Source organism: Varroa jacobsoni, unplaced genomic scaffold (genome assembly GCF_002532875.2).
Source record: "Varroa jacobsoni isolate VJ856 unplaced genomic scaffold, vjacob_1.0 scaffold_106, whole genome shotgun sequence".
Taxonomy (NCBI): Eukaryota; Metazoa; Arthropoda; class Arachnida; order Mesostigmata; family Varroidae; genus Varroa; species Varroa jacobsoni.
The window spans coordinates 179,800-188,088 of record NW_019213008.1 but is presented as its reverse complement, the minus strand read 5'-3'; the positions used below and the strand labels follow the sequence as shown (position 1 = coordinate 188,088).

General features: G+C 40.3%; 1 long non-coding RNA gene across 2 annotated transcripts; it reads left to right on the top strand.

Moving 5' to 3' along the window:
- Window positions 1–298: 298 nt before the first annotated feature.
- On the top strand, window positions 299–8,059 carry LOC111265654 (uncharacterized). 2 transcript variants are annotated; one of them, XR_002683559.1, is made up of 3 exons: window positions 299–532; window positions 6,499–6,630; window positions 7,993–8,059. It is a non-coding gene; the product is annotated as an uncharacterized LOC111265654 (long non-coding RNA). The 2 variants fall into 2 exon arrangements; XR_002683558.2 differs by lacking the exon at window positions 7,993–8,059 and adding an exon at window positions 6,927–7,496.
- The last annotated feature ends 230 nt before the right edge of the window (window positions 8,060–8,289 follow it).

The following is an 8,289-nucleotide window of genomic DNA, read 5'->3' as shown; positions in this document are numbered from 1 at the left end:
AATTAAAATAAATTATAGAAAAATAATAACCGTTGCTCTTATGCTACTTACATGGAGGCATTCACAAAGCATGCGGTAAATATACAGTGTACGTTTTCCAATCTTGAGATTTTCTGAGGGCAGTCTTATTAGTCTGGTCCGACACGCTAAGCTATTTAGTCTAGTGCACACTAACCTCTATTGCAACGCGCCGCCATTCCCCTAATCGAGGCAGTACGCCTTCGACCAGGCGCGTTTGTGGCAGGACTCTGCTTTCGGAGGTATCAGATCGCAGACGGAATATTTTCAATTTTGCTCTGATGGATATTATTGAAATGTCGTAGACAACACTCGATGCAGCAGCATCCTGTTCACTTAGTCCGCCATACGCTGCTCGTTTAGCTTAGAGTACCAGACATCTCCTGCGTACATTTGCCAGGCCGAGATAGTATCGAATCTGTTTTTCTCACGTGGCCCGTTGCAGTGTGTGACCGTCGATTCGCGTCGTCGAGAATAGGCAATGCTTTGGGAGGTTTTTGGTGATCGCTTAAAGGTACGAGGTATACAGGTATAAATATACTTCAGTTCTGTCTATAGCTCTGTACTGGTAGGGAAGGCGTGTTTTAGAAAAAGGCAGCAAAATGAAATATTCTGATAAAATTAATTGAACCAATTTGACAAGGAAAGCTTGAGTCTAAAAAATAGGCATATCGATCATTTTGTGCTCAATGTATTAGGTTTCGCGAGACATTTAGGTTGGATTGGGGTCAAAAAACAGATCTATTGTTGTATAATAATATACTTAAACAAGCGATATTTAAGTGGGGTTTTCTTCGGTACCGGAATCTGTTAACCATTGTTTGTATCGTTACGTCAATGCCCTTGTACGAAAAACCGAGACAAACAGCAAAGCAGCGTATCCTTGTTTCATTGTTCACGACCGATGGACGTTACCTAATGCCTGTTATCGTTACACTAAAAAATATACTATATTTACTTTGTTCGTAAATAAACCTACGGTGTAAAAATTGTAAAAGATAAAGAAGATCGCGAAGACATAAAGGTTCAAACTTACTGAAGCTTAGACGATCAGATTATATGAAGCAGTTAAATGCTTACTCAAATTAGTCATTAAAGAGCAGAAGAAGTATACTTTTTTTTGGCTGTAAAGTGTTCGAATTAGGGCTGTGCTTGTCTTTTTCTGAATTACATCTATGGAAGACTCGTACACATGGGGACACCGGCACATACGGACAGTTTCAAGGATATCTAAGACGTGGCAACTCGATTACAGGGGCTTTTTTTGGCCTTTTCTTCGTGCCGCAAAATTCGTACAAATTGCATATGCCCTATTTCTATTAAGCAGGTAGATATTTTACGAAATCCCTATTCTACTGTAATATGATGGTCAGTAATTGTTAAGTTACGACTTGCTTAGTCACATGAAAATGGTGCAATTTGCTCCTTTGCACGTTTTTCCATCGAAGACCACACTACGCAATAGAATCTACTTGCATCCAGACACTCCTCCGGCTGACGACCGTCCGCTCTTGAAGAGCACTTTTCTTCAATGTGCGAATGACGAGAGTGAGTTGGATAGTTTTTACGTCAGCTCGTTATCTCAGTCCTTATTGTTTTCAAATGTTTCAAATGAAACATACGTTTACGCAAACGCACGCACAGAGGCGGTACATACAAAGAGGAAAGTACACAATAACAACAATATGCTCTGCCAGTAACCGACAACGGTTCGGGATTTGTCAATATAGTATGGTCTAGAATACAAACCCTCACGAAGTCGATCTGTCCTGTAAAATACGCTCGATCGTATGTGCAAGAGCACAGCCTACGAGCTACGCTGTATCAAGCACTTGACTAGCCTTCTTCGCAAGCAGTTTGAAAAGCAGAACGAACTCGTCGCCGTTATTGCGTTGAGGGTGCTTTGGGACGCAGGCCAATAGCATGAGGTTAGGGAAGGTGGAGGAAAGTATCTGCTAGTTTACCTGTTCCTCGTCCATCAAAACATCAACAAACTATATTTGCACCTCGGCACGACTAGAACAGCAATGTCAGCGTCATGATTTTTGCCGGCGCTATTAATTCGCTTGCCCCATCAACCTACAACGCACTCTGATGTGCACTTTTCGAATTGAAAATAAAGTCAACCAAGCGAGGATTTTAAATGAAAGCCACGTTGCCTCGTGTCATGTAGGATCAGTGGAACGAGAGCAAATAGCGGAGCATACGGAAAACGACGACCTAGATTATGCCTCTGCAAAATCTAAAGGCAATGTTGATGTCAAAGAGATTTTTATAAAGTTAATTTAACTTGGGAGATTTTACACGAGACAAAAAATACTTATTGTCCTTAAACGTGGCGCGTTCTTGCTTAAACCTTTGTCCATAATTGTCTGTGTAAAAATTAGTGCCAGATTTTGTTTATGACGGCCCAGTGGATGGTGACAGGTTCTGCGTCTGTCAGTCTGGTGTGATTGTTTTGAATCCTAACTTGTGTGTTCTAACCATAGGTTAAGTGGTACGCACCTGTTGATCGGGGTTGATCGGGGAAGTACACCTAGTTAGTTGTATCAGCCTGCTGTCGAATGTAACACGTTGCGACAGCTTTAGCAGTCACGACGTTTTGGACCTTCGCCTTCTCTAAATAACGTCCAAATAGCGTCATCTGCATCATTGGGCCTGTGCCAATGACGCCTACCAAGGAAAGACCGGGAACCTGAAATCCTTCTCGCATACCCGACTGCTTAAGTGGGTGCCTTTACTACAGCTAAACTTTCTATCTATCTATTACACAAGTTGAACCGAAAGATGCTCACATCTATTGAACAGCTGTACGTTTCATCAGCAAAATGTGCCGCGGATTACAGGAGGCATTAAACCGCGCTATTAGCAGTCGTGCTTAAATCTAAAATTATTTATTTGAAGATAGCAGATGAGTCTACTTGATTGCTTATAAATTAGATGTATTGTTAATTTTGCAGCGTGGGGGTGACTTTGTTGCATATACACGTGGCCAGGCGGCACTAGGTATCTCATTTGAACCCACACACGTTTTGTAGTTGGCACTTCATCGTAACCCCCCGAAATCGCGCCGCACATTTTCTGACGCCCTGAACTCACCTGTTATATCGCAACTGATTCACTTGTTATATCGCAAGTCCTTCAACAGTACCATTGACCTTCTGATCCATCTCGCCATAGAGGATCATACATTATGCCTTAACCGGCTCAGTCTGCAGGCTTCATTTTGCCAACTCTTCAATGATATGTAAAAATGGAAGCCCACGGTATTTGCAAGACGGCGACTAAGTGTAACAGTTTTCCTGGATAGCCTAACTTGCAGAGATTTTAATATAAGGGTACTCTAAAAAGCCAAAGCCTCGACGAATCGCTTTACCTACGCTAGTTATGAATATCACAAGCAAGTTTAAGGAAGGGACTCACGTTTGGGTAACTACTTTATTGCTCTGCGTTTTAGTTTCAACTTACGTTCCATCACATTTGAGATATGATACGATGAATACCCTCCACCAAAGAATCCCGCAATACTCCAGAGCTCTTTTTATAACCGAAATATGTATAAACGAATCTTTGATGTGAAAGAAATTTGACATATCATTTGTCGAGATATGTTTGATTTGTAGATATTATGAACTAACCTGAGAAACATTTCTTACATATTAAGTCTTGACAACCATCTAATAATATCTAAATTAGGTTAATTGTTACTAAAATTGCTGGATGTTAACGTACTCACCAAACATCGGCTTAGTCGTAAGTTTATCACATTCAATTAAATAATTAATTTCCTGTCGGAGCGCCAGTAGTCGTTTTTTTCGTGATGAGTGCAATTGCTTGATTAGCACCTCGTCCAGCTCGCCCCACTGACAAGATTGAGCATAACCCATGACTCATCACTTTTAAGATCGCCTATACCCATATCTAACTTATTCACGCTTTTTAATTGCTTATAAAGGAAATTTCGTAGATGTCAATTGAATACTACGGACAATTATGCTCTTGCGGGGGTCTTCCTTAATATTTTTTACCCACTTTGTCGCTTACAAAGACCGTTTTCAATTATTTCGCGACATCTTCGTCAGTCGATAACTCGCTGTGCGATTTAACCTGCTCCGATCATAACGTAAGTTTGCAGATAGCGGAGTCGCAAAACATAGTGGAATCTTTAATAATTGGAAGACCGCTGTGATTTTCAACCGCGACTCAAAGCTACAAAGCCTGCGTGCCATTCTACGACGCTATGTTTCCCTGTAAATACAGCATCAGTTACCAAAGGTCTAAGCAACATCAGTCATTTTGATAGACCTTTCACATCTAAATCTTTGTTTGGTAAAATAATACGACGCTAATAATGTGTTTCCTTGTTCCTATAACAATTTCCTACACAGAGACGTTTTCTCGTACGCCTAAGATGAGTTGCGTTCGTCTAGGATGCACGTAAAGAGAACGCGATGACGAGGATCAACCACCTACTGCTTGTTTATCATAAACACCTTAAATTAACTTCACAGCTTGAAATACAGAGCGTTACTCTTGGATATCTCTGACAATTGACAGATTTTTCTTGTAGTTCCCACCACAGCTGCGGTGTATCTCTCTAAGTATGTTAGCTATGTTTTGAAGGAACACTCCTTGAAACTATCGCTGCATCCCCCGCTTCCCACTCAGAGTCCTTATGACGTCTGCAGCACAGATCGTTGCCTTTATCGCTGTTGGCGTTCTGCCTAGTATAAACTAAGGTAGTGATCTAATTAGCTCGTATGTTCTTGTTTCGTTGCTTTTCCCCTGCGTCCTTCTGTGGCCTGTTTGGAGAAGCTGTATAGAGGAGCTACGTGTTTTGGCTTGTTGCCCGTATCTGCTGCACTTGCGGTTTAGTAGAAAATGACTGACCGGTACGGGCAGCTGATCTAGTAAATGGGGCCCAGGGTGGATAATACCTAGGGATGTTCTTTCCCTTGTTCCTAACCAGCTTTAGTCAGTGAAATACCGGCAGACTGATTTGCTGCTAGTGCTGAACAAAAAGCCACCCTAGCATGGAGATAGGACAGCGGCAGCGCAACGGAATGCCAACTCAGCATTTGAAAGGAGAACAAAAGCCAGTAGCTCTAGCTGCTTGCATGTGCTTTGTCTGTCTGTCTGTGAGCGTGTATTTGTGATCTAAAACAACCTGTACAATTTCGACAGAAGTCCTATCACTGTTGGCCTAACAGACTGCCGTTGGTTCTGACTACGTAAGTGAAAAAGTAACGAATTAGCCCTGACCTGAAAATTCAATTAGTTTGATGTAGTAAGTGCATGCTGATAACTGAGTTGACGCCATTGACGTCACCGTCGTTGTCGCTGCAGACTCTGCTTGTTTTACTAGAACTCTAAGATACAGTATGATACGTGTATCTGTTATAATCGTATCATCTACCTGGCATTCGGTGATGACAGTGACCAAGAAACAGACGAAAACTATAGATGTAAGCAAGATAAACAACGACACGATCGTTCAGGACGGATAGGTAGTACTGGCTAGTCGCCATCGGGAAACAATGCCACAATCCTGCACCGTCTGCAACATTTCGATACCAATGTCACTCTAGTAGACGCTAGTGATAATTTTGGGACACGGATAATATTCTCATTATTAGATGCTTTACAAAATCAGACGAAGAATTGGCAATGTAGGACGAGGTTTAGTGTCGGCTACTTTACATCAGTATTATAAGAGGAAGAAAAAAAAAAAGAGAAAGCAAGACATTAAGCTGAATAGCATACTTTGTGTTTGCTTATTCCCAGACGGTGGAAGTAATTTATCATTATTCCTACACAAAATATATACGCGACAGGGCAGTGTTTCACAGAGGCTTTCAAGCTGTTTTGTCTAATAAAATGTTTGTACATTTTTGGCGTCCTATTGTCTTCGTATCTCGTAAAAGAGCATTGATTAGAATATATATAATTATGTTGTGGTGACATCATCACTAGAGCAGAAACACAAATGGGTCGGTAACGGCGCCTGAACACGCACAGTTATACCGCCAGCGCTAATAATTGTACTGCGGGAAAAGATGGGTTTATTCGATAAGGGACGTATTTTAATACCGTCATGGCATGGCCGTCTACCGTAAAGCAAACTACTAAAAAGACATCGCCACTTTGTCTGTTTAGCATTTCTTTAGTGTGTCGTTTTCATAGTACCAGATTTTACCGATTTTCTTATTTCTCATGTTTCCTTTATGATGTCTTTAATGTTAGATACTGTGATATGACAGACCTGCCGCTTTTGATTGACATACAAAATTCCTGCATTTTGATAATTTCTTTAAAATGTAACGATACCTAATTTCAATGAAAATCATCTAGCTTAGTATATGTATTTGCTTTGCTTGGTATGCACACTTAACAAGATGCCCAAAAATGATATTATAAATTTATTATGAGTGCAAAACAAGGGGTGGGTACGAAGATAATAATGCGTTTGTCCAATTCAAGTGCCCCATGGTGGAAGATGATTACATAACGTCACGCAATCAACTGGCGGAAGCTTGCTTCGCTCTGGATCAACTGGACCTAAAATCGAGTACCGATTACCTAGAGAAGAGCATAGCTTCATCTAAAACAAAGGTGCCATTTTTTCGACGACACAGCTAGAACTTCACTGTATAATGACGAAATCCCAAAGTTGACATAATCAATTTTTCAGTAGAGGGGTCCTATTCAGATAGACGTACGCAGCAGGTCAATCTGTTAAATTTTTACACTGCAACTTTACTCAGGGCCCTTCTATAATTTTTCGAGCCTCACCCTCCCTCCTATCAACGATGCCGTTTCGGGGTAATAATCGGCCAGAAATCAAAATAAATCGAGAGATATTGCAGGCAGCCAAACGGTGATTAGATCTTCTCCTGATTACTTTGTAGGTCACGATACTTGCATGCCGTTTCAAGTCCAATAGAGAGATGGTCTTCGAGATAATTTTTGAATCTATATAGCGATACCAGCAGAGCACTAACAGAAGATCGGGCAACACCGAGTTACGAGATCTATGGAACGTCAACAAACTGATCGAAAATCTCTGGCAATGCAGTTTTGGAAATAAAGGTTTCATAGCGCAGAGATATGTTAGATAAAATCAATAAAGTTTAAATGGTAGCTATACCAATATAAGACGGTGTCTGTCATTGGCATTATTAATATTCGATGTACATCCAGCGCCTATTACGTTGCCAGATCACTTGGAACGCGTCTTGCCTATCTATGAGACTTGTTTAAAACATCGTTTACATCTAAAGTGAGCGTAGCATTGGATTGAAACATCTTTTATATTGTTGAAATGCTTCTAAGGAGAGAACACACATATTTAAGAAATTCAATTGACTTTATTTCAACATACGAGCCAAAAGTTACATCCATTTGAAGAAACCTATGATCAACTAAAAGTCACATGTATCTCTGCTGAACGCGATCTCTATTAAATATTGAAAACTACTTGAGTGAACTACTTGAGAGAAATTCTATTCGTTTTCATTTAATTTAACTATATATTATCATTAATTACTTAAATTATTACTTTTTATATGAAATTAGCACTGTCCCTTACAGCTTGTTCTTCGCAGATCTATTCGTCAAAGCTTTCCAACTGAACGACGGAAGTCATCGTTCGGGCCAACACTTTCCTCCGCCATATATTCCGTATGGGGTAGATTATCTGTACTAATAACTGAATTGGTAGTTTGGCAGGACAACTGCGTTAAAAATTAAGCAGTTTCATTCCAATGATGATCCCGGTGACAGGTATAGGCGTAAGAGCGCCTAGCTTGAAGGGCAAGGCAAACTGCTATGAGGTCTGTGCTATCTGCATTGACAATTGCTTTTTTATTAGTAGTGAACATCAGAACTTGTAGGATGTGGCTCAAGTACACAATATTTTGTCCATTAACTTAACCAGTTATCTCGGCTTATCTGGCTATAAACTCTAATTTTCAGATACGGACATCGACTTCGCTTGTTTCGCGGAATTCGGCTCGAGCCTGACTAACGCGATTGGAAAAACCTCAATGCCAGTATACTAGATAGTGCATTCTTAAATTTACTAATAAAATTATTGGCATTGGCTTAATGATATAGATTTACAGTATACATCAAGTTATGGTAACAATCCAAGTAATGTTATTTGTGCTCAGTTCCATAAATATTAGGTTTCTTTTTCGTGTAATTGTGTCTGGAACTGTAGTTGAATCTTGAGATAGCTAGGAAACTAGTCATGCCTAAACTTGGCGTTAA